The following is a 27,551-nucleotide window of genomic DNA, read 5'->3' as shown; positions in this document are numbered from 1 at the left end:
GGCAGGGAGGTGCTCTTGCGTGTGGAAAGAGGACAGAGACAATGGCAAGAATACGGGAAAAGCACCACTTTCCAAAAGCAGCTGGAGAGAAAGTGGAAAATTGGAAACAGCCACAGGGACTAAACTAAAAAGGGAGAAAGAAGAAAGGAGGGGGGTTAAATTCCATTAAGACTGTAAACAAGGGGAGCGCAGAGTCTGCAGCTCTGCAGCTCGATACCTGGTGGTGCTCTGGTGGGAAGGGCAAATCCCCAGGAGTTGAATGGGATCTGGGAGGGTCTCGGGCCACACGGGGAGAAGCGGCTCCACTGCTGGAAGGACATTTGGTAGAGACTATTGAGGCCACCTGGTCCCAGCAGACCCCAGAGAACAGCCACATTCACTGGTGCTGGAACAAGGTCCTTAAGGGTGAAGTCTGGTGCCAGATGTGTGTTGAGATTTTGTGATTTTCCATAATCTCGAAACACTGCTGCTATACTATCTCATGAACTTTTCCTGGGGCAGGCTGGCACTGGCTGCAGTCTCTGGGCATGGGCAGCAGCATAGTCCTGCAAACGTTCTTGGGTGCGGCCGGCATTTGGCCATTGCTTGGTGAGACCCTCTGCAGAGGGGCGGAACAGGTCAAAGCTGCAGTCCCTCAGAAGTAAGGGGCCGGGGAAAACAGCCGTATCTGAGACAAAACTTAGGAGAGAGGTACTAACTGGGGCTTGATCATGGACAGTGTAAAAGCAGAGAGTGGACTAAAGCTGAAGACAAAGGACAGGTGCACAATTGCTGATGGGAGAGAACAGAGTTCCGATACTAGAGACTGGGTAGCTGAATGACGCCATTTTCACTACTCCTGCACGTGAGCATTTGCACCTACAAGCGCCACAACAATCCACCCCAATAGGCTAGTAGCGCCATCTAGTGGAGAAGGGAGCCATTACACTAAGCCACGCCCAACTGGGCCAACCTGGCTCTTCAAGAACAGAAGTCTCACCACCTGCTTAGTTTATGGACTATGAAGTGTTTCATAGTCTGACTTCTAGGTGAAAATGAAGTAATTTCAGTCCTATTTCAGTCTGTTAGCAGGTCCATCTATTCAATTTTCTTTCTTTCTTTTTTTTCTCTTTTTTTTCTTTTCTTTTTCTTGAATAAAGAGAAAAAAATTATTTTTATTTTCAATTTTTATTAAAAAAATTTTTACTTTTTTTACTATATTTTTTACTGTTGTGTAAATTTTTTCAAATTCTATTTTACTTCCATCATTTTATTTTAGTCTACTTCAGTGTATTCATTTTTTCAAATTTTGAAATGATTTCCTTTTTTTCTTTTTTCTTTTTCATTTCTTTCTCTTGAATACAGAAAGAAAAAAGTCATCTTTATTTTTAATTTTTATTAAAATATTTTTCTTTAATTTTTTTCTACTATATTTTTTACTTTTGTGTAAATTTTTTCAAATTCTAGTTTACTTCCATCATTTCATTTTAGTCTACTTCAGTGTATTCATTTTTTCAAATTTTCAAACGATTTCCTTTCTTTTTCTTCTTTCCCCTTTTTTCTCTAATCTATCAAGCCACTTTCACCACCCAGTCAAAAACACACCTAGGATCTAGTATCATTTATCCAATTGTTGTGTGTGTGTGTTTTTAATTTTTTGATTTTAATATTTTTTAATTTTAATTTTTTTAATTTTAATTTTAATTTTTCTACCTCATTAATTCTTTTTCCCCCCTTCAAAATTACAAAATGAAGGAATTCACCCCAAAAGAAAGAGCAGGAAGAAACAACAGCCAGGGATTTAACCAACACAGATACAAGCAAGATGTCTGAACCAGAATTTAGAATCACGATAATAAGAATACTAGCTGGAGTTGAAAATAGATTAGAATCCCTTTCTGTGGAGATAAAAGAAGTAAATATGAGTCAGGATGAAATAAAAAATGCTATAACTGAGCTGCAATCATGAATGGATGCTGCCGTGGCAAGGATGGATGAGGCAGAACAGAGAATCAGTGATATAGAGGAAAAACTTATGGAGAATAATGAAGCAGAAAAAAAGAGCAAGACTAAGGCAAAAGAGCACTATTTAAGAATTAGAGAAGTCAGTGGCTCATTAAAAGGAACAACATCAGAATCATAGGGGTCCCAGAAGAGGAAGAGAGAGAAATAGGGGTAGAAGGGTTATGTGATCAAGTCATAGTGGAAAACTTTACTAACCTGGAGAAGGACACAGACATCAAAATCCAGGAAGCACAGAGGTCTATTAGATTCAACAAAAACTGACCATCAACAAGGCATATCATAATAAAATTCACAAAATACTCAGGCAAGGAGAGAATCATGAAAGCAGCAAAGGGAAAAAAAAGTCCTTAACCTACAAGGGAAGACAGATCAGGTTTGCAGCAGACCTAGCCACAGAAACTTGGCAGGCCAGAAAGAAGTGGCAGGGTATATTCAATGTGCTGAATCAGAAAAATATGCAGCCAAGAATTCTTTATCCAGCAAGGCTGTCATTAAAAATAGAAGGAGAGATAAAAAGTTTCCCAGACAAACAAATATTAAAGGAGTTTGTGACCACTAAACCAACCCTGCAAGAAATTTTAAGGGGGACTCTCTGAAGGGAGAAAAGATGAAAATACAAATAAATAAATAAATACCAAATGCGACAAAGATTAGAAAGGACCAGAGAACACCACCAGAAACTCCAACTCTACAAGCAACATAATGGCAATGAATTCATATCTTTCAGTACTTACTCTAAATGTCAATGGACTCAATGCTCCAATCAAAAGACATAGGGTAACAGAATGGATAAGAAAACAAGATCCATCTATATGCTCTTTACAAGAGACCCACTTTAGACCTAAAGACACCTTCAGAGTGAAAGTAAGGGTTGGAGAACCATCTATCATGCTAATGGTCAACAATAGAAAGCCAGAATAGGCCTACTTATATAAGACAATCTAGACTTTAAAATAGACTATATCAAGAAATGCAGAAGGGTATTATATCATAATTAAGGGGTCTATCCATGAAGAAGACCTAACAATTGTAAACATTTATGCACCAAATGTGAAACACCCAAATATATAAATCAATTAATCATAAATGTAAAGAAATTCATTGATGGTAATACCATAATAGTAGGAGACTTCAACATCCCACTCACAGCAATGGGCAGATCATGTAATCAAAAAATCCACAAGGAAACAATGGCTTTGAATGACACACTGGACCAGATGGACTTAACAGATATATTCAGAACATTTCTCCTAAAGCAGCAGAATATACATTCTTCTCGAGTGCACATGGAACGTTCTGCAGAACAGACCACATACTGGGACACAAATCAGCCCTCAGAAAGTACAAAAAGACCAAGATCATCCCGTGCATATTTTCAGACCACAATGCTATGAAACTCGAAATCAACCACAAGAAAAATTTGGAAATGTAAAAATACATGGAGACTGAAGAATATCCTACTAAAGAATGAATGGGCCAACCAAGAAGTTAAAGAGGAAATTAAAAAGTATATGGAATCCAATGAAAATGATAACACCACAACCCAATCCTGTGGGGTGCAGCAAAGGTGGTCATAAGAGGAAAGTATATAGCAATCCAGGCCTTCCTAAAGAAGGAAGAAGGATCTCAGATACACAACCTAACCTTATGCCTTAAAGAGCTGGAAAAAGAACAGCAACCAAAAATCCAAACCAGCAGAAGACAGGAAATAATAAAGATTAGAGCAGAAATTAATGCTATCGAAACCAAAAAACAGTAGAACAGATCAATAAAACCAGAAGCTGGTTCTTTGAAAGAATTACCTAAATTGATAAACCACTAGCCAGTTTGATCAAAAAGAAAAAGGAAAGGACCCAAATAAATAAAGTCAAGAATGAAGGAGGAGAGATCACAACCAACACAACAGAAATAAAAACAATGATAAGAGAATATTATGAGCAATTATATGCCAATAAAATGGGCAATCTGGAAGAAATGGACAAATTCCTAGAAATATATATACTACCAAAACTGAAACAGGAAGAAATGGAAAATTTGAACAGACCCATGACCAGTAAGGAAATTGAATTAGTAGTTAAAAATCTCCCAATATTAGTAATCAAAAATCTCCCAAAAAACAAGACTCCAGGGCCAGATGGCTTTCCAGGGGAATTCTACCAAACATTTAAGGAAGAGTTAACACCTATACTCTTGAAGCTGTTCCAAAAAATAGAAATGGAAGGAACACTTCCAAACTCATTCTATGAAGCCAGCATTACCTTGATTCCAAAACCAGATAGAGACCCCACTAAAAAGGAGACCAATTTCCCTGATGAACATGGATGCAAAAATCTTCAACAAGATATTAGCCAACTGGCTCCAACAATACATTAAAAAAATTATTCACCACGACCAAGTGGGATTTATACCTGGGATGCAGGGCTGGTTCAATATCTGCAAAACAACGTGATTCATCACATCAATAAAAGAAAGGATAAGAACTATATGATCCTCTCAATAGATGCAGAGAAAGCATTTGACAAAATACAGCATCCTTTCTTGGTAAAAACCCTCAAGAAAGTAGGGATAGAAGGATCATACCTCAAGATCATAAAAGCCATATATGAACGACCCAACGCTAATATCATCCCCAATGGGGAAAACCGAGAGCTTTCCCCCTAAGGTCAAGAACAAGACAGGGATGTCCACTCTCGCCACTGTTATTCAACATAGTATTGGAAGTCTTAGCCTCTGCAATCAGACAACACAAAGAAATAAAAGGCATCCAAATTGGCCAAGAGGAGGTCAAACTTTCACTCTTCACAGATGACATGATACCCTATATAGAAAACCCTAAAGAATCCACCAAAAAACTGCTAGAACTGATTCATGAATTCAACAAAGTGCAGGATATAAAATCCATGCACAGAAATCAGTTGCATCCCTATACATCAACAATGAAGCAACAGAAAGAGAAATCAAGGAACCAATCCCATTTACAGTTGCTCCAAAAACCATAAAATACCTAGGAATAAATCTAACCAAAGAGGTTAAAAATCTATATACTGAAAACTATAGAAATCTTATGAAAGAAATTGAAGAAGACACAAAAAAATGGAAAAAGATTCCATGCTCCTGGATACAAAGAAAAAATATTGTTAAAATGTCAACACTACCCAAAGCAATCTACATATTCAATGCAATCCCTATCAAAATAACGCCAGCATTCTTCACAGAGCTAGAACAAATAATCCTAAAATTTGTATGGAACCAGAGAAGACCCCGAATAGCCAAAGCAATTTTGAAAAAGAAAACCAAAGCAGGAGGCATCACAATCCCAGACTTCAAGCTATACTACAAAGCTGTAATCATCAAGACAGTATGGTACTGGCACAAGAACAGACACTCAGATCAATGGAACAGAATAGAGAACCCAGAAATGGACCCACAAATATATGGCCAACTAATCTTTGACAAAGCAGGAAAGAATATCCAATGGAATAAAGACAATCTCCAGCAAGTAATGCTGGGAAAACTGGACAGTGACATGCAGAAGAATGAACCTGGCCCACTTTCTTACACCATACACAAAAATAAACTCAAAATGGATGAAAGACCTAAATGTAAGACAGGAAGCCATCAAAATCCTTGAGGAGAAAGCAGGCAAAAAACTGTTTGATCTTGGCTGCAACAACAGATTTCTCCTTGATTTCTCTTTCTGTTACTTCTAACTCAACACGTCTCCGGAGGCAAGGGAAACAAAAGCAAAAATGAACTACTGGGATTTCATCAAAATAAAAAACTTCTGCGCAGCAAAGGAAGCAATCAGCAAAACTAAAAGGCAACCGACAGAGTGGGAGAAGATATTTGCAAATGACATTTCAGATAAAGGGTTAGTGTCCAAAATCTATAAAGAACTTATCAAACTCAACACCCAAAAAACAAATAATCCAGTAAAGAAATGGACAAAAGACATGAATAGACACTTCTCCAAAGAAGGCATCCAGATGGCCAATCGACACATGAAAAAATGCTCAAATCACTCATCATCGGGAAAATACAAACCAAAACCACAATGAGATACCACCTCACACCTGTCAGAATGGCTAACATTAACATCTCAGGCAACAACAGATGTTGGCGAGGTTGCAGAGAAAGAGATCTCTTTTGCATTCTTGGTGGGAATGCAAGCTGGTGCAGCCACTCTGGAAAACAGTATGGAGGTTCCTCAAAAAATTAAAAATAGAACTACCCTACGACCCAGTAATGGCACTACTAGGCATTTATCCATGGGATAGAGGTGTGCTGTTTCGAAGGGACACATGCACCTCCATGTTTATAGCAGCATTATCCACAATAGCCAAAGTATGGGAAGAGCCCAAATGTCCATCGATGGGTGAATGGATAAAGAAGATGTGGTATATGTGTATACAATGGAGTATTACTTGGCAATCAAAAAGAATGAAATCTTGCCATTTACAATGACGTGGATGGAACTGGAGTGTATTATGCTAAGTGAAATTAGTCTGTCAGAGAAAGACAAATATCATATGACTTCACTCATATGAGGACTTTAAGAGACAGAAGAGATGAACATAAGGGAAGGGAAACAAAAATGATATAAAAATAGGGAGGGGACAAGCATAAGATACTCATAAATATGGAGAAAGAACAGAGGGTTACTGGAGGGGATGTGGGAGGGGCAATGGGCTAAATGGGTAAGGGTCATTAAGGAATCTACTCCTGAAATCGTTGTTGCACTATATGCTAACTAATTTGGATGTAAATTAAAAAAAATAAAATTAAAAAAAAGAAATCTCAGATATAATGTTTGTCTATTTCTCCTTTAAAGTTTGCCAGTTTTTGCTTCATGCAGTTTGTAGTCTTTTTGTTAAACATCTATAAATAATATATTTTTATATTTTTATTGTAGTCCTTTCATTGTTATAAAGTATCTCTCCTTTTGTCTAGAAATATATTTGTTTTAATGTCTACTTTGATAGTAATATAACTACTATAGATTTCTTATACTTACTGCATGCAAGATTCCTATCTCTGTAAATTTAATTTCCACTTATTTGTGTCCTTGTATTTAAAGAGTATCTCTTGTAGACAGCATATAGTTGAATCTCACATTTGTATTGAATTTGGCAATCTAGGTTTTGATTGGAATATTTAATTCATTTACACTTAATGTAATTATTAAAATAGTTGGAATTAGGTCTAACAGTTTTATTATTTGTTTTCAAGTATTCCTTGTTTTGCTCTTCATCCCTTTTTGTTAAGCAAATATTTTCTAGTATACCATTTGAAATCCACAACTGAATTTTGGCTACATTTCCTTTCATTTTTATTCTTGCTTGATCTAGAAATTACAATATATCTATTTAAATGATCACAATCTACTTAAGATTAATACTGGATTTCTTCTGGCTAAAACAAAAAATAGATTATTCCGGCCACAGTACATTTCTGATTACCCCCTTCTAGCCTATGGAGTATTTTGCCATATATGTTGCCATATGAATAGATAGGTAAATCAATAAAGATAATACCTGTGTTTCCTATAAAACCTATCCATATACCTAAATTATCTATAACACCTATCTGTAGCTCTCTAGACACATATCTACATCTATATCTACATACTTACACAGGTATGTTACACTCAACAATGCTCATGATACAATTTTTGCCTTAAATAGCCATGTATCTTTAAAGGAATCAAGTATGATGACCATGGAGATGCATTGATTTGATCTCCTTTAAAACTACATGCCGAGGGGAGCATAGTTAACTGACACCTTCCAGTGATGTTCCCATGAACACTGAGGTCATGCCTCCCCCAGGCTTCTCATAACCAGTGACTGAGCAAGCTAGAAAAATTAGTGCTGGTGCATTTCTGCCCAAGGTGGGATTACTCTGACAGGCAGCCTGGCTGAAATTTTCTCAGAAATGTACTGCGGGCCGAGCTTTCTCAATCCATCTTTTGTTAATGTAATTATTATGTTACATTTCCATCCATCTTTTGTTCTCTTTATTCATAGATGCTGGAGCTGCACTATAGTCTCAAGGCTCTCTGCCTACTCAACTTCTCTCCTTATTAATTCTTCATAAACATTTCCTTAAAATAATCGATCACATCTTAACCCATCGAGATATCTAATTCTTGGATGACTTAAACTTAAAAGAAGAAAAATATATATAGACATACTTTTACCATTTCCAGCGTTCTTCATTCCTTCCTATATACACAAGTCACTATCTGATAGAATTTCTTTTCAACCTGGAAGATTTCTCCTAACATTTCCTTAAATTGTGTACAATAGCAATGAATTCTGTCAGTTTTTGTTTATCTGAGAGTGTCTTTATAACATCTTTTTTTTTCTTTCAACGCTTTAAATACTTGAATCCAATATCTTCTGCCTTTCATTGTTTCTGGTGATAATTCAGCTGTTAATCACCATTGTGTCTCTGCTTGTAATGTGTTGTTTTTATTTTTGCTGCTTGCAATTTTTCTCTTTTTTTTGACTTTTAGTATTTTTACTGTGATTTACTTACATGTTTCATTTTGTTTTGTTTTTCATCTGTATACTTCTTGGGGGTTGTTGAGATCCCTGGATCTGTAAATTAATGTGTTTTCTTCTACAGTTTGGGGAAATTTTGACCATTATATCTTCAACTATTTTTCTGCCCCATGCTGTCTTCTCATTCTGGGAGTTCATTTGTTGGACTGCTCAATACTGACCATAGGTCTCTGAGGCTTTTTATATATTTTTCCATGTGTCTCTTCTCTGTTATTTTGATTGGGCACGTTCTATTGATCTTTCTTCATATTTACTGATTCTTTCTTCTGCCATCTCAAATCTATCATCAAGCCTATTTAATGATTTATGTTTTCATCTTAGGTGTTGTATTTTCAGATCTAGATTTTTAAAAAATTCCTTTTCATAGTTTTGATTTCTCTATTCACCCATTAATACCACATTTCCTTTTAATTCTTCAAATTTATTTCCTTTTTAAAAAAATTAATGTTTATTTTTGAGAGAGAGACACAGAGCACGAGCAAGAGAGGGGCAGAGAGAGAGAGGGAGACACACAATCAGAATCAGGCTCCAAGCTCTGAGCTGTCAGCACAGAGCCTGATGGCGGGGCTCAAACCCACGGACCACAATTTCATGACCTCAGCTGAAGTCGAACGCTTATCGGACTGAGCCACCCAGGAGCCCCAAACTTATTTCCCCTTAAATCTTTGAATGCATTTATATTAGTCATGCTGATGATTTTGCCTGCAACAATCCAGAAGTTGAATGCACTCAGAGTCAGTTTCCATTGACTGGGTTTTATGGCTTTGTTTGTTTTCTTACATATTGCTCATACTTTTTGGGTTTTTGCATTTTTGGAAATTTTTGGTTGAAAAGTTGGTTATAGGGATTATGGAATCTGTCGTGTTCTTCTGAGTATTATCAGTTTGAATCCACACTTAACTTGGCTGTTCTCACACTGAGTGCTCTCTCCCTGTGGTTGCAGCAACTCTTATCTTTTTTCAGGGTCTTTGGCCTCAGGCGATTGCTTTTTTAGACACGGAGCTCCTTAGTGGTCAGCGGAAGTTTGGGGCAGACTTTATACCTAGCTTTTTAGGGGCTCAGTGCTCTGTGTGGTTTTCATGAGTTAAGGCTTTTCCCTTACTTTTCTGCTTCCTGAAACAGTTTTCATTCATGCCTCTAACACGTCCAGCCGAGAAGGCTTCCACTTTCCTACAACTGGAGCTCTGTATGGGCTGTGCAGCACTAGTAGGTAAGAAAGCCGTGGCATCACAGTTCTTTTGTGGCTCAGTGGCAGTCTGTAGGTATAACCTCTTCCCCCATTCTGAGCTGCTGTGTACTGTTTTGTAGTGTCTCCAAATGGTGGTGGTTATTCATTTTGTCCAGTTTTTATCATTATTATCTGTCTGAGAAATCACTGATCCTCATCATGTGGCTATTACTGGCAGTCATGGTCCTGATTTCTTTATTTTTTAAAGTTTCTTTATTCTGAGAGAGAGAGAGGAGAATCCCAGAGAGACTCCGCACTGCTAGCGTGGAGCCTGATGCAGGGCTGGACCTCAAAAACCATGAAATCATGACCTAAGCCAAATCAAGAGTCTGACCCTCAACCAACGGAGCCACCCAGGTGCCCCATTCGGTACTGATTGAATAGCATTTTCTTCATGCTGGTTTCCATTTCTAAGTGTAGATAAAATTATATATTATATTTCTCACATTTTGGAATAAGTATAGTTTTTATTACAAGTTCATAAAATATATTAAAAAGCATCCCTCCATTTTTAGGCACTTAGGATGTCTAGAAGTTACATAGGAACTGGGTTTCTTAAAGATTTAGAAATCTTTCCATTAAAAAGTCTGAGCTCTGCACTGTGTCTATATTGCTTGGATGATTTGCACATTTTGCCTATGATCACTATGCGTTTCAGACTTTCAACATATGCTTCCATCAACCTTGATAATTTGTATTTATTTAGAGAATAATGTTCTAGATATTTTAGAGTGTATTGGCAAAGAGTTCCACATCGTATTATTTCAGCCATTTAAATGGCTCCTCTCTATCCAGAGTTATAGGTTCTTTCTGTTTCCTGGCATGGCATCGAGTTTCCCTTGTTTTCTATTACTCTCATTTAAGGTGGCTATTTATAGATCAGCCCTGTTCTTTAGGCTCTGAGCACCTTGAAGTCAGGAATTAGGCTTTGCTCACCTGTGTCTAAGCCACCAGCTACAGCGCTGTAGGACTTAACTGTTTGCTCAAGTGAACTGCACAGACTTTGGGTTATTTATGGAGAAACTATCCATTAAGCTGAAATCCAAGAGTTTATTTTACGAATGGCAAAGCGAGAAGAGAGTCGACTTGTCCAAGTTTACACAGCAAATTGGTGGCAGAGCAGACGTCTTCCCAACAAACCATGCCGTCTTGCTAAAATGGATTGAACCTAAGACAGCCTCAATTACCATCTGTCCTGCACATATATATTAAAGTAAAATATGTACTGATTCCAAAGCAAGTTGAAGCTCTAAAATTGTGAAAGCCTTTGCATGAGTATTCTGCTTCGTAAGATCTGTTTTGGTTATTAATGACATCTAAATTAGGGCCTCTTGTTCGTGGTGTTGTGTCATCCCAGGAACATGTCAATGTGTGATGGATGTGGCTAATTTAGCGATTCTTTGCAACTTTATAGAGAATCATCCTGCCAGTTTTTGGCAAGAAGGCTTGCTTTATTAAACTTGGAATCCACCATCCAGGATAAATAATGTCTATGTCTGTCCCATTTTAGGTATGTGTTGCAATCGAAGGTAATACATAAGCTGTGTTTTTTTCCCTCTCTCTCTCTCAGCCATATCTGTTTGTTTTTATACAAAAATAAACAGATATTAAAGAAACGATTAGACTAGAAGTCAGCAGACCTGGGTTCTTGCCCAAACTCAGCCATGAAGTTGCTGATGACTTCTAGGGATCACAGATTCCTTATCTTTAAATGAAGCACTTAAATAAGTACACAAAATCCGAACATACCTCAGAGGTGCTTTAGAGGGCTCTACTTAATGGATGAGGCCAGAAAAGCTTTCAGAAGCCTTATCTTTGCCTAACCCCAGAAAATAAAAGGGAAGCCCATTTTTTTTTGAGGGAAGCTTTTGCTTTCGAATCTGCCATTAATCAGAAAGTCAAAAATAGCATCCCTGTTGCAACAGAAGCCATCTCCCAAACATTTCACAAGGGAGCTACAACAAAAATGTTTTAAATGTCCAAATGACTGAGAAATCACTTTCAACACTTTTAAGATTGTGGCTATCAGAAAGCATAAGATAAAGCTGTATAGGGGAGATGGCATTTGAGATGATCCTTGAGGAGCAAACAAGATTTTTTTTAATGTTTATTTATTTTCGAGAGAGAGAGAGAGAGAGGGTGAGCAGGGGAGGGGCAGAGAGAGAAAGGTGGACAGAGGATCGGAAGCAGGCTCTGTGCTGACAGCAGAGAGCCCGATGCAGGGCTTGAACTCAGGAACCGTGAAATCATGACGTAGGCTGAAATCAGACGCTTAATTGACTGAGCCACCCAGGCACCCCAGGAGCAAGTAAGATTTTTTACATCCATTTATTAGTCCATTAACTTTTCTAATGTTTCATTTATTCACTATGTACGCATTGAGATCTTACTGTGTACCCGGCACGATGCTATTGTATGCACTGGTGGGAATTATGGAGCTTACAGTCTACAGAAGACATAGCTATGAATCAAATAATTGCATATGTATGTTATTACAAATAACTATAGCCGTTATGTAATAAGAAAAGTACAGTGTGAGTTGACAGAACTCGGTGGGGATGGTGAAGCATCATCGGGGAAGGCTTACTGCCTTCGTGAAGCGATACCTGGGCTGACATCTGCATTAACTGGGTTAAGGGGTGGGGGGGAGTGAGGGAGAGGAAGGGTCCTGAAGAGAGAGGGAGTGTGGTTCCCTTATGGAATGGAAACGAGGTCAGTGAGGCTGGAGCTGAGAGTCAAGAGGGGACGCAGGAAAAGGATATTCTGCACTAAGAAAACAGATCTAGAAAAGAGCATCCCTTGTCCTGAGAATTAGCGGTAATTGCATTTGGTACGGGCTTCAATACCTGAGGAGGAAAAGTGGAAGTTTTTGAAGGAAAAGTAGGTTGAGTTTGTATTGCAGAGGGGTTGAGTTGACAAGTTAAATAATCTGGGCTAAGGTACTATGTGTTAAAGAGAGACTCAGAAAAGTTATTGACCTTGGAGCCTGCTTTTATAACATTTGTTGCCAGATGAGGAGATTAAAAAAAAAAAAAAAAGGAAAGAATTTAAGAAAAAAAGTCACTTGTAAGGGCTACGATGTGCACGGACAGCTGGATAACTATCTGCACTGATATTACCACACATTTCGTGGGTCCTTTTATGTGGCTACTTGCAAAATGTGTGAGGAATGGAAGCCTTGGCTCACCCTTTTCATCACTGATGCCGTTTGTTGTTGCTTTCTGCCTTTTTTTCTTCCTTGAGGTGTCACCCCAGCAGTACAAAATGACATAGGGAAAAATAAAAGCATCTCTTTTTCATAGTTGGGTTATAGTAACAGATGGTCATGTTCGCTCGGCAAAGACAAATAGCTCAAGTGATAAACACCGCAGGTTTGAGAGGTGGAGGAGAAAGGTTTTTGCCAGGATCCCCATTCGTAGCTGGCTCTGGAAAGAGAGCAATCTGCTTTTACAGGTTCCAGCCCCCACCAAGGAGGGGCAGTGGAATTCCAGTGCTGGAAGGAAGGTGGCACCAAAAGAGAGGGGAGGAGGCTGCTGGGATACACGTTTCATCACCCCGCGGAAGGAGGGTTCCCGCTCACCCCCACTCAGCTCCTCCGTCTAATCTCCCACCAAGTCCTGTCAGGTGCATTTCCTAAGTTTCTGTCTGTCTCTCCCCTCTTTCACCATTTATTCGGGCCTCCGTTATCTCTTGCCTATGTTACTTCTTTAAAAAAAATTTTTTTTTTAATTTACTGGTTCTTTATTGTCTTGATTTCACTACTGAAATGTTCAAGACAATATCCGCAGGATTTAAGTAAGCGCAAGATAAACCACTAAACCTAAATTATATATTTTTCTAAATCTGTTCTAAAGACAATACTTCTTGTTCAGCTTTATTGAGGTATAATTGACAAAATTGCAAGATAATTAAATGTACGTTGTGATGATTTGATATACCTATGCATTGTGAAAGATCCCCCCATTTATTAGCACAGCCATCACCTCACATATTTACCTTTTGTGTGTGTGAGCACATTTAAGTTCTACTCAGCACATTTCAATATGCAATACAATTATCCACTATAGCCATACATTATACATTAGATATTCAGACCTCATTCATCTTATACCCGTACCCTTTTACCTCTCTATTTCTCCAACCTCCAGCCCCTGGCAACAACTTTCTACTACATTCTACTGTTTCTGTGAATTTTACTCATTTTTTTCTAGATTCCATGTGTAACTGATACCACGCAGTATTGACCTTTCTCTGTCTGGCTTATTTCACTTATCATCCATGCCCTCAAATTCCATCCATGTTGTTGCAGATGGCAGGATTTCCTTATTTCTCATGACTGGATAATACTCCATTATGACGAATATTCCATATGATATGTGTTCATATATATATATATATATATATATATATATATATATATGCAGTTCTATATATCATACAGTTACATATATATCATATCTTCTTTATCCATTTGTCCATATCTTCTTTATCCATTGCTTAGGTTTTTCCATATTGTAGCTATTGTGAAAAATGCAATGAACGTGGCAGTCAGATATCTCTTCAGTATTTTGTTTTAGTTTCCTTTGGGTATATACCCACAGGTGGGAATCCTGGGTCACGTCTATGTTATACCAATAGCCTCCCAATACTTCCCTCCACTTTGCAACTTCTGCCTTCCTTTCTAATAACTATGTTGCTGGCAGCAACATCTTTCTAAAACACAAATCTCATTTGAAACCCAGTGAAGGATCCCTGTTGCATTCAGTCTACAAACTAAGTTCCGAAATTCAGCATGAATAATCTCCAGGAATCAGCCCCTTCCTAGTGTGGAACTTCATCGCTGCTTGTAAAATTCAGGTGGATTCTAAAAGAGGGTAGTTGGTTAATTATTCAAAGCTGTGGAAGCAAGCTCAAAGTGAGGCTCACAGGGAGGAAATGCTGAATAGGGTTTTGATAGGTGAGCAGGAGCAAGGAAAGTTACTCCAGTAAGAGCAAACCAGAAGGAGAAAGCATAGGGCTTGGATAATTTAGAACTTCATGAAAACATCAGTTTTTGAACAGAAGTATGTGCATGTGTGATTTCCACCTGTGTGCTTTCATCATTAATAATTGTAATATGTTATAATTATTTGTTATGTGACAATTTCTCCCTTACTTGGGGGCTTCCTGGGGAAAATAGGCATTCTTCATTCATCATCATTTATCCACAGAGACCCTTATGAGTTCCCTGAGCAACAATGCTAGTAGCTAATGTTTATGGAGAGTTGCTACGAGCCAGGAATTATGTTAAGGCCTCCTTTCAATGATAGCATAGGAGGAGTCTTTTTGATTCCAAGTTGCTCATCAAATGGCAGATGATCCACTTGCTGATTCAAAAATAATGGGGACATCAGATTGTGTCCTTAAAGCATTGACTGTTGAGGATTTGAGATGGAAGAGACAATTAGGAGATGAACGAAAGAGTCACATGAATGCTATCCAAGACATTCAGTGTAACTTAAGAGTATTGATCAAATATCTGCTGCGTACCCAACCTTGGACTAAGCAATTAACCCAGTGTTTGTTTCAATACAGGTGTTCCACCTTATTCAAAGCCAGCTTTTCCAATCTGTAAATGAAAATATATTAGTATTTTGATCATCGTGTTTTAATCCCATGCACATAAAAATTCACAGCAGGGGCTCAATGCCATGCTAAGTTCTGTGTCCAATGCCGACCGAGCATGTAGCATAAGAGAGAGCATGAACCTGGGCATCAGGAAGGTCCCAGCCCCTATTCTGCTCCTTTCTTACTGTGTGAGCTTGGGTTAGACTCTCCCCACCTTTGTATCTTAGTTTCACCATCTTAAAGTTGAGAGAAATGATCTGGATGGGCTCTCTTGTCTCTTCCACTTTGATACAATCTATGGCTCTATGGCTCCCTCCTCAGAAGTTTCTCTACAAATGCTGTTTTCTTTGCCTCAAATTGAAGCAATTTCCCTCCTAGCCTTGCAGGTAAAAATATCAAGAGAAGCGGCCAGTGGCATCAGGGACTTCTCTCCATAAGATAATTATAAGACTTTTTTTGGAGGGTAAGATATATTCCTAACACCAAGAGATAGGCCTGCAAAGAGTCTGTTTCCAGGCTCCGTGTTATTCTGTTGCCACATAATATCAGGCCAGGTGCTGGAGAAGTTAGAGAAGACGCCCTGAAGTCACAATATCTGGAATCAGCGGCACCTGGATGGCTCAGTCTGTTGAGTGTCCAGCTCCTGATTTCGGTTCAGGTCATGACTCCAGGGTCGTGGGATTGAGCCCCAAGATGAGCCCCATGTCAGGCTCTGCACTCCGTGTGCTTGAGATTTTCCCTTTCTCCCTCTGCTCCTCTCCCTGCACTTTTGCTCTCTCTCTCTAATTTTCTTTTAATGTTTTGTTTATTTTTTGAGAGAGAGAGAGACAGAGTGAGTGGGGGAGTGGCAGAGAGAGAGAGGAAGACAGAGGATCTGAACAGGTCTCCCTGCCGACAGGCTGATAGCAGCAAACCTGATGTGGGGCTCGAACCCAAGAACCATGAGATCACGACCTGAGCCGAAGTCGGACACTCAACCGACTGAGCCACCCAAGAGCCTGTCTATCTCTCTCTCTAAAAGCAAAACAAAGCAAAACGAAACAACCCACAATGTCTGAAATCACATCCCAGCTCTGCCAGTGGTGTGCCCTGGGATGAGAAGCTCACTCTCTCTAGGTGTCATTTCTCTCAACCTCAGAATGGAGACAATGGTACATACAGCATAAGCTAAGTTTTGAGTAAATACAGATATAGTGTTTAGAATAGTTTTGGCATATAGTGAAAGCTCCTTAAATATTGTTCTACTGTTACTATTGTGCATATCATTAATCAAAGGGCTACCTCATTTAACAAAAAAGAAAATCAAGACCCAGGGAGATGATATGAAATTATGACATTTTGATGGTCACAAGAGCAACCCCCTCGCTAATATATATATACTATATTATATACATGCATATATAATAACAATAACAGAAACTGATATTTGTGTAACATCATAGATTTGCAAGTGTCATGAGATAGGAACTCCTTTTCCTACTTTGCAAGACAAAACCCAGACCTGGAGTGATTAAGTGACTTGCCCAAGGTTGCACAAATAATTCAGAACAAAGCTGGGATATGAACCTGGATAATTTAATGCCAAAGCCTCTCCCCATTCCATTAAATTCACCCCATCCCTTGTGCCTCCCTAAACTCTTGGCACCTCAGTTCCATAAGAAAGATTCGGAAGGTTTGGAGATGAGAATGTAGCAAGGTCATTGTATGTGTCAGAGTATCTGTTCGTCTGCATATCAGTCATCCATCTTCCAGTTACTCCCAGTGGATAAGGGTGGGCAGTGAGGGGGTGCTACGCCCTGACTGGGCTTGACTTTGCAGAAGAACATGCCTCCTTTCTCTCTCCAGAGTCTTGCTGGAGTCTGCCTCCCCAAGTGCTCCTTTGAGCCCATAGGGGAACCTTGAAGTTTCCTTTGAAATTCTGAGTCCCATACCCCCAAGCAGATGTGCAAGGACGTTTGCTCACTTAATGGCCTGTTCAAGACATTTGAGGATCCGCACTATCTCCCTATCAGCCTCTCTGAAACATGCATTATCCATCCGTCCTTGAAGCAGGTCCCCCGGTGCAGTGATTAAAACAGTCCTGTGTTGGATAAACCCGATGCAATTTTCCAAAAGTCATCATCTCGGCATTTCCCCCGCCACAGCAGGGCACCTCGCCTCCAATTTCTGGGCTTGCTCATTTGTTTTCCTTCAGACAATCTTGGAGACACTCTTTCGAGTGACCTCTGCTAAGGGAAGGGAACAGTACACTCTTATCCTGACATTATGCAGACGCAGTGACAAATTGGTCTATTTTTTATGCTTGACAGAAATGGTGGGCGGGGGGGGAACAGGAGAAACATATTAACTCACCATATCTTTGACCACTGGTTGATAGAGTTTGGAAAAGACTTGTTTCTTCTTTCTTTTTTCTTAAGTTTCCCTCCTTATGTCTGGTCTCATTTGTTCTTCTTTTAATTAGTCCTGGAATGTGACAATACTTCCAAAGTAAGCTGCAATCTTAGTAGATTTTTGAAGGTAATGTGATCAGAACAAATTTGTCATTACTCTCTTAAACTGGCTTCTTCTTACCTTGCTCCCTACCCACTCTTAAGACACACTCTCCAAGTTGTCTGTGATTCAAATGCTGGATTCCATTTTTCCCCACCCTCTTTTCCATTTCTTGAGTCATTAACTTTTATTGATTCTTCCTCAGAAATATATGTTTTTGTTGATCTCTCTTTGCATTTCTACTGTGTGCCCCTAGTGTGGGTCTATGAGGGGGTGACTCTCTTGCATCGGTGTTTGTATAATTTTTGTGATCTCAATCACATTATCTTGATCACTGCATATCATCTGTTGTTTTGCATTGAATTGTAATGAAGGTAAAGCATGGTCGCTCTACTCATCCTTCCTCACCCAGGTGGGTGTGGTGTTGGTTGGTGTTCTTTCCTGAAACGTACAGTCAATCAGGGCGCCATTGTCCACGATGTTTCTCAAACCAGAAAGCAACAAAAAGAATGAGTATAGACGATTTATCTGTTGTATGATGTTGTATGATGAAGATTTATCTGTTGTATTCTTGATCATAGAGAGATCAAAATGGCTGGAGATAATTCTATGAGGTGAATTGTATGCTGGAATTGTACACTTAAAAATAGATCAGGACATAGAGGGAGAAAACAGAAAAGTGGCCAGCTAAATCATTCCTTCCTCTGGGCTGTCTTTCTTCCTTATTCCACCTACTGTTACCGGACCCATCTTTCCATACTCTCATTAACTCCTTACTCATCTCTCTCCCTACATAAGACTATGAGCTCCTCATGAAAAAAAGAATTCTGCCTTTTCTAATCAATGTACCCTTAGCCCCTAGCAGAGTTCTCAGTTTCTCTTAATAGATACTTAATACTTTTTAATTGAGTTGAATTGTGACAGCCTTTGGGATCAGAGACTTTATAACAACTTTCATTTGAAAATATCACTTTGTTGAGGTGCCTGAGTAGCTTAATCAGTTAAGCGTCCGACTCTTGATTTTGGCTCAGGTCATGATCTCACGATTCATGGCTTCAAGCCCTGTGTCAGGCTCTGGACTGACAGTGAGGACCCTGCTTGGGATTCTCTCTCTCTCTCTCTCTCTCTCTCTCTCTCTGTCTCGGACCCTCCCCCCATCACAGGCTTGCTCTCTTTCTTGCTCTGTCTCAAAATAAATAAACTTTAAAATTAAACAGAAAATATCACTTTGTTTTTCTCCTGTGTTTATTTTCCGTTTGTTCTTGTTTGGCATTACATTTTTTTGTGTATGTTGAATCCTAACAGGTCTAAGCTCCATCACGAAAATTGAAGAAAGGAGAGCTGCCTAATACTGGTAGGCCAGGATATTAAATTGGAGAAATATATTGCCTGGAAACTATTGAATTCCAAGCAAGAGAATCCATAAAAGAAGGCAAAACTCCTCGAAAAGTGTGAGACCGCTTGTTCAGAGTTTTTGCTTGTATAATCATGTTTGCAGGTGAGAAAAAGAAGACCTCTGCTATAAACTGACGTATACAAAAATGGTATTTATTATTTCACAGCATGAAATTCAAGACTTGAGATAGATTTGAGGGTAAATAGATTCAACGTCTTCAAGAACCTGAGTTATTTCCATCTGTCTTCTCTGCTGTCTTCAAAAGATACACTTTATCCTCAGGCTCATTGTGCTAAAGGTCACAAGATTGTGGCCGACAGAAAATGGGGTGTTGTACTTCCTTATTTACATCTAGTAGGAAAACAAGATTCCTGACTTTGAAATCTATTCTTCCCTTTAGCCAATTAAGTAGGTATGTGGACCCCAAGATGAATACTAGGCATCAACAGGATATAATACACTCAACAGGCTTTTGGCTGGATTCCTGAAACCATCAATGGCAAAAAGGGAAGAATTACCAGGATTGGCTTAGACCAAAGTTTCTCAACCATTGCACTATTGACATTCTAGGACCAGATAATTCCTTGTCCTGAAAATGCTATCCTGTGTATTGAAGGAGCAGCATCCCTGGGTCACTAGATGTCAGTAGCATCCCTCCCCAGTTGTGACAAACAAAAATATCTCCACACGTTGCTATATGTTCCCTTGGAGATAAAGTCGCTTCCAGGTTAAGAACCACTGACTTAGACCAATTGACTTAGACTTAGACCAATTGACTAGAATATTTGAAAAAACAACCACAATCTCAGCCATAATTAACCATTCCTCTTTTCACAGATTTTCTCCTGTGAGAAATAAGCCTTTGAAGCTGTATTTTTATTTTAAAATAAATGGTTCACTTAAAAGATCTGTATCATTCGATGCCCATGCACAATCTAACCGGTCTCTGATGTTTGCTTCTAAAGTCGGAGAGTAGAATCTGCAATGGCTACCTGCCACCTAGCTCCCTACTTTTACCTAACATTAACTATGCCACTCTCTAGTATGGTATCTCCTCAATATCCAAATGGGAAAGGTGCTATCTGTGGAGGGCAACCTACTTCAGGGTAGTTGATGTTACTATAAGTGACAGACAGAGACAGAGACAAAAATAGAGATAGAGACAGAGACACAAAGAGAGAGAGAGAGACAGAGAAATGAGAGGGAAAAACATGTGAAGTGTGGTAGCAAGCTGCGTTCTCCACACTCCTGGAATAGTTACCATTTGGTTGGCTTCCATTCTGTGGACAGGCATTGTGCTGAATGCTCACTTTGCATTATATTATTTAATTCACAATGATACGAGTAATTTATGCATGTGCGTAACAATTTTACAAGTGAGGAAACTGAAGCCAAGAGGTATTTTATGCTTGCCCAAGGTCAGAAACTCTTGCATTTGTGCAGCGAGTATAACATAGAAACACAATTTGAACCCAGTCCTCTGCCACTGTAAACTCGTTTTAGTCCAAAGTCTGTCAATATCTCTGTCATTCTCCCTTTATGAGCTCAAACCTTCTAGGATTCTGTCATTCACGAGGACAGGGATACTGGACCCAGGAAGAAAGAGGAGTGTGTGGGGGGAGGGTCGGCGGGGAGAGGCTCTGAAAGGAAAGGGAGGTTATTAGATGAAAGTCTGAATCCGCCTTACAGACTTGTCCCCACAAGGCTGCCTTCTGACTCATGTGATAAATCCTGCTCCCTCAAGTTGCTTTCTTCAGCCACAGCTGCACACAACACAGTAATCACCATCAGAGGGGTCATCTCCAAATTGCGAAGGACAGCACAGCAGAGGAAATTATAACAGATAACACACACCGCCTGTATATATCTGTCATGCAGACAAGAGCTGCATGTGGAATTCTAGTCCCATCCCCTATAGTTCTCCACTGTCTTCCATTTCCTTTGCAATTACAATGGTTTGAACCACATTTTTCAAAAGTCTCCCAACTGGTCTCTCTGCTTTTTCTCTTCCCCCCTTCAATACATTTTCCTTAATTGGATTAATTTTTTTCCCCGGAACACCTAACATTTCATTTCTCTACTACCAAAAATGAACAAACAAACCAATAAAGAACTATGATAAAGAGAAATCAAGTCATGATTTTTCAGTTCTTTGTGGCAACGTCCCTGGCACAGTATCCCTATCCTTCTATGATCTGGTCTGTTTAGATCTCATTGCTCTCTGTCAGCCCTACCAGATTCCACCGCACTGAGCCTCTGCATTTTACATGTTGGGACTGTGCCCCGCTGCCCTTGCCCAGGCTACTTCCTGCTTAGAAGGCTGTCTGTTAACTCTGTCCGGTTCGCCCTATTTTGGCAATCCTACTTTCTTCTCCAGCATTAATCTGAGAGGCCATTATCATTTTTGGGGGGACCAAAAGGAGGATCGAAGATGTAAGAAATAAGATCCATGTCACGAAGTTTGTAGGTTGTAGAGCAGGGGACTGAAATCCACGTCTTCTGACCTTTAAATTCCTCGTTTCGTGTCATAATAGTCACTATTTTCACCATTCAATCCAAGCCTGAATACACATAGCCAAAACTGCGCCCAGCCCCTTTCTCCCAGCTGCCTTATCTCCAGACTTCAGCTGCTAATATCAGCACAGCCCATTTAAGAGCATTATCAACAAGCCTTCTCTGCTGCTTCCTTTGTCCTAAACTCAAAGGAACCATCTCCATGAGATTAATTCCAAAACTGCTATCGCATTTGTAGAGACGATGCCATCTCCAGTTATATTAATTGCATAGTTGGGAAACCCGCCCTGTGTCTGTTTCATATGGCACGCCATTTGGTGTTTATGACCATCATACTGGAGTTAACAGCATATGGGGAGCTCACCCACTCTGAATACTAAGCTTATCCAATCCTTCTCTCAGAACCGACATGAGAAATAACTAATAAAAATGATTATAATAATAGAGGGTCATATAAATGCCAAATGCAAAAGCTATTCTTCATTCTAAAGTTTCTTAATATCTTTTCTCCACCAACATCATAAAAGTAGGGAGGGGGAAGGCAAGATATTATACATAAATAATTAGAAGTGTTTCCTTAAGCTTTATTTCAAATCCTTCCATTAAGGGTTAAGATTCAATTTTAGGGTCAGCTGGAAGGTGAGGCAAAGTTTTAAGGATAATTGAAGTAGAAATTGTGTGACCTTTGCAAAGACCTCTCTTTGTATTTATGCATTTTTCTCCAACCAGCAATAATAATAATATAAAAAGATACAAGAATAACACTTAACTAAATCAGATGCAGATGGCTGTTTTATCAAGCAGAGGCAATTTTTATCATTTTAAAAGCTTTTGTTTTTGTACAGGAAAGAAAATGGGCCATGTTCCCTGGCTTTTTTTTTTTAAGAGAGGAAAAAGCATATGTTTTTTAATTTGAAATGGAGTATTAATGGTGTTATCTCCTGAGAATTGCTGCGCTAGAGTGAATTGTAGAAAATGCATTTACTTGCAAGCTTTCTGGTAAATTCTTCTCTGACTTACAGAGTTAGTGGCGTATTATATCAGCCTACCTTTCCAAGACTATACTGTACACACACCCCGAGAGTCAATTTCCTGAGCCTCTTTTACTAGATCATCTTGTTTCCTTTGTTTATATTATTGACTTAGGGAAAATCATTTGGTGAATATTGAGTGTTCACCTAAATGAGAAGGTGGTAATATGCGGCAAGTAGACAGAGAGGGATATAATATAACTGGGATAATAAAACCTTGTATCTGCGCTGCAATTTGTGGTTTGCATTATCCTATTTGAACCTCACGATACCTCTGAGAGTTATGGGGACAGACTATCATCCCAATTTTATAGATTGGAAGTGAGAGCATGGAGAGATTAAGTGGCCCCCTTCCTGTGTGCAGCTGGTAATTGAACCAGGACTACAACCTTCATGAGTCAATCTCATGTTCCCTCTTCTGCACAAAGTTGCCTCTCAATTAGCAACCACCCCAATCATTCAGGAACATTTAGGGAGCACCTACTGTTTACTTGCATTAAAGTTGAAACAGTGACAGACATAATGGTGTTTTTAGGTACTGTCCCAGTGCACAGGTGCGTACCATTGGCTCAAAAAGCAAAAGTGAGATGTAGGAACTATTCTGTGAGTAAGATATGATAAGTACGTAAGTATGAACAATTGCAAAACCAATATTGGCTGGTAATGTGGGAGGCCTTACTTGGAAATGAGTAGAAAATTAAGGATGACATTAGCTAACACTTACGGAGCAGTTACCATGTGTCACTTGAGTTGTAACTTCTTTCATTTGTTGGGCAAATATTCTACAGTTTTTACCCAGTGAAGGTATTTTGGACACTTACAGGAAAGAAATTCTAGTTCTGGCACTTTTAATTAATGACCGGGAACATGTGACTTCACCTCTTTGGGTCTCGTTTTATTCATCTGAAAGAATGTTTAGAAAAAGTACCCAATTTCTAAGGTTTATGTAAATAGTGTGTAAAATAAAATAAAATAAAATAAATAAATAAAATAAAATAAAATAAAATATTGCCAAATAATAATGGCCCTGCAATAATTTGGGGGTTTTGGTAATACAGTTATTTCCATTATTAGTACTCTGTGATAAGAGCTGGAGATACAGAAATGAATATGAAAATGCCTCTTGCCTTAAGAAACTTCACCTAGTAAGAGAGATTCCCACATCCTTCCTTCCGTCTCCCTCCCTTCCTTCCTTCCTTCCTTCCATCTCCCTTCTTTCCTTCCTTCCTTCCTTCCTTCCTTCCTCTGTTCTTCCTTCTTTCTATATTCTTTTTCCATTTGTTATTCCTTCCTTTCTTCCTTCCCTCACTATTTACTGAGTGCCTCCTTCGTGCCAGACAAAGCACTAGGTCCTTGCTTTTTCAAGAACATATTAGGCATTGATCAAGCCCTGAAGGTGATTTCAGTATAGAGGAGAAATAATTCACAATAAAGAATTATGACAAAGGGTGCACCAAGATGCCAGGGGAACACAGTTCAGCAGCAAGAACGTTTGAGAAAGTTACAGAAAGCTCCTCCCAAGATAGGAGAATTATACTGGATCCTAAAATACAATTGGGAATTGGCCAAATAAATGAACATTTGTTACTTTACTAGGTCTGAACGGTGTTATTCTTCTAGGAGGCCGGAGCCTAGACCAACTGCATGTTTCCCGGGTTCCTACAGCCACTAATCCACCAAGCAGGATTACTCTGACTCCAAACTTCCTTCACCTAATCTAAATGTTGTTTGTTTGTTTTTTGACATCTTACACATCAGCTTTTCTAGCTGTAAGATCACAAGAATAGTCTAGCGTTTTAAGGTGATGTTTCATCTTGAATATTAAAAACTTCTGGGGCGCCTGGGTGGCTCAGTCAGTTGAGTATCCAACTCTTGATTTCAGCTCAGGTCATGATCCCAGGGTCATAGGATTGAGCCCTATGTCAGGCTCCATAGTGAGCATGGAGCCTGCTTAAGATTCTTTCTCTCTCTCTCTCTCTCTCTCCACAACCCGCCCCCCACTCTCCCCACCACTTTCTCTCTTTCTCTAAAATAAAACAAAAAAACTTTCATAGATGTTAGAGCAGTGGCCAGCAGGTGTCTATTTGGGGTCTCTTAACTATTTGTATCCTTTCCTTGGGGATTGCATTTTATCCCAAGGCTTCAAAGATCACTGAAAACTCCCAAATATAGGTACTCAGTCACAAACTCTCTCTAGTTTGGGAATCATCTATTAAACTCCATAAATAAACTTGAATATCTAGTAGATGTCCAAAATCAAAATGTTGATTTTTTCCCCATCAATCCCTTGTCATTCCCTAATCAATTAATGGGATCAACGTTTGCCTGGTGGCTCAGCTTAGGAATCTTCACTTCTACTTTCTGGTGCCATCTAACATCAAGTCTTACTGCCCTCCAAAATAGCCTGTACTCTAATGAAACAATGCAGATCAAGGCACCACATATTTATGGCTGTTAAAACTATTAGGTAAGAAGTTAATGGGGGAACTTCATAGAGAATGAGTCAGATCAATGGGACCCTAATACACCAATCAACCTTAGTGTCACTGAAGAGTGACCACTAGACCTTGTGTCCCCTGGGATGCAACAGGAAGTTCCAGTCACCATCTATTAACCTGAATGTAATCAAATCTCTAGATATAGCTTTCAAATCTTAGGAAGTACAGGGGATAGAGGAACATGTATGATGACACCATGAATATATAATCAGACAACTACAGAATGTGGGAATGTCTGTGTGACAAAAACCTTACTTTAAAAAAAGATAAAAATAATGCCAATTTTATGTAAGAGATGGAAGAGTTTTCTTTTAGTAGTAATTCAGTCAAAACCAATCTGTACTACAAAATACAGCTTGGTGGTTCCTTGCAGGGAATGAAGTGTCATGCAGTTCGAAGTTATCTGGCTCATATCTGGCTCGAAATTATCTGGCTCATATATGGGTATGCAAAATTTATTGAGCTGTACATTTAGGATTTGCATAAATTATACTTAAAAACATTTCAATTATTTTATATAAACAGGGAGAGAAAACTACTATAGATCAAGGTGGATTTAAGAGACAAATCAGCCTAATTCAATGTGCAGATCTTGTTTGGATTCTGATTTGGGGAAAATAACTTGTAAAACACACACATTTTTTTGATACAATGGGGAAATACTGAACATGGGTTAGACATTAGATGACAATAAGAACCTTGTAATGTTGTATGTGTGCTAACAGTAATATAGTAACAAAATAGCAATGAGATGGAGAAAAAGAGGAAGAAATAGTCATGATCTGTTAGAGATAGTTCCTGAATTAATTGCTGGTAAACATAAGATGTGTGATATTTGCTTCATAAGACTCTAGGGCAAGAGCAAAACAAAACTATAGTTCATGAGTTAAATCCAACTTCCGCCTGTTTTTGTCATAAAGTTTTATTAGAACTCACCCATCCACATTCATTTACATGTTGTCTAAGGATATTTTGGCATCACAAGGGCAGAATTGAATAATTGTAATAGTAATTTCTGCCTTCAAGACTGAAAATATTTACTATATGGCCTTTATAGAAAAAGTTTGCCAACCCCTACAGTAAGAAGAGAGTGAGAGAGAAAAAAAAAGGAAGGAAGGAAGGAAGGAAGGAAGGAAGGAAGGAAGGAAGGAAGGAAGGAAGGAAAAGAGGCAGGAGGGAAGGAAGAAGGGAAGAAAAAGTGCAGGAGAAAAAAGGAAAGAGAGAGAACCATAGAATGTTGATAAACTGTGTGATGACTACATACAAATTTATTTTTCTGATCTCTCTACTTTTACAAACATTTGAAGAATTCCATCATATATATATATACATATATATATCATATGTGATATATATATGACTATATATGACATGTATATGACTATATATGATATATATATGACTATATATAAGATATATATCTTAAGATAAGATATATATAAGATAAGATATATATCTTAAATGTAGATATCATATATATAATATATATATCTTAAATGCAGACATATCTTACCATAATTCAAACCATCGCAATCACCTGGAATTCTTCAGTGGCTTCCAACTGTACTTCCAGCATCCTCTCTTGTCCTCCTACCCTCTTCTCACTAGACTTAAACCAAGATATCCCTTTAATATTTAAATTGAATCATGTCACCATGGATTAAAATCTCCAATGGAAACCCTAAAGTCTTTGAAAAACTTCCACCCTTTGGTCTATAACATGACCGTAAGTGAACTGGCATCCCCCTATCTCATAGGCTTCGTTTTCTAACACTCTCTGCAATAGCCTCTTCTTAGTATTTGTGGTAAAGTCCAAACCTATCCCCAAATCAGGGCCTACTACATGCATTTTACCTGGAAACACTCTTATCTGTCTCTTTGACTTCTTCCATCATACAGGTTTCATTGGAGAAGCCTTCTACCTTATTAAAATAGCCATCGATCCCTCCCTAACTAATTTGAATTCTCTATTACCTTGCAGTGTTTTATTTTCTTCAGAGCATTTACTTGTGGCCTTGTGTTTTTTTTTCCACTAGAAAGTAAGACTACACATAAATGGAAACTAACCTCTCTTATTCCTTACTTCATTTTCAGTCCTTAAAATAGAAGCAGAGCAGAGGAGTGGAAAGTAAAAAGAAAAGAAAAGAAAGAAAGAAAAGAAAGAAAGAAAGAAAGAAAGAAAGAAAGAAAGAAAGAAAAAGAAAGAAGGAAGGAAAG

At 38.7% G+C, this 27,551-nt stretch overlaps 1 long non-coding RNA gene across 1 annotated transcript in view; it reads right to left on the bottom strand.

Annotated features, from left to right (window-relative positions):
• The window catches only part of LOC113592809 (uncharacterized), a 48,498-nt gene extending 21,024 nt beyond the window's left edge, over positions 1-27,474 (bottom strand). The window contains exons 1-3 of the long non-coding RNA XR_008291013.1: positions 27,309-27,474; positions 26,848-26,938; positions 17,758-17,868 (exon numbers count right to left, since the gene is read on the bottom strand). This is a non-coding gene — a long non-coding RNA (uncharacterized LOC113592809). The remainder of the gene's footprint in view (positions 1-17,757; positions 17,869-26,847; positions 26,939-27,308) is intronic.
• Positions 27,475-27,551: the final 77 nt, after the last annotated feature.

Source organism: Acinonyx jubatus, chromosome D4 (genome assembly GCF_027475565.1).
Source record: "Acinonyx jubatus isolate Ajub_Pintada_27869175 chromosome D4, VMU_Ajub_asm_v1.0, whole genome shotgun sequence".
Taxonomy (NCBI): Eukaryota; Metazoa; Chordata; class Mammalia; order Carnivora; family Felidae; genus Acinonyx; species Acinonyx jubatus.
Note: the sequence above shows the minus strand (reverse complement) of the source record. Positions and strands in the feature narration are given on the sequence as shown.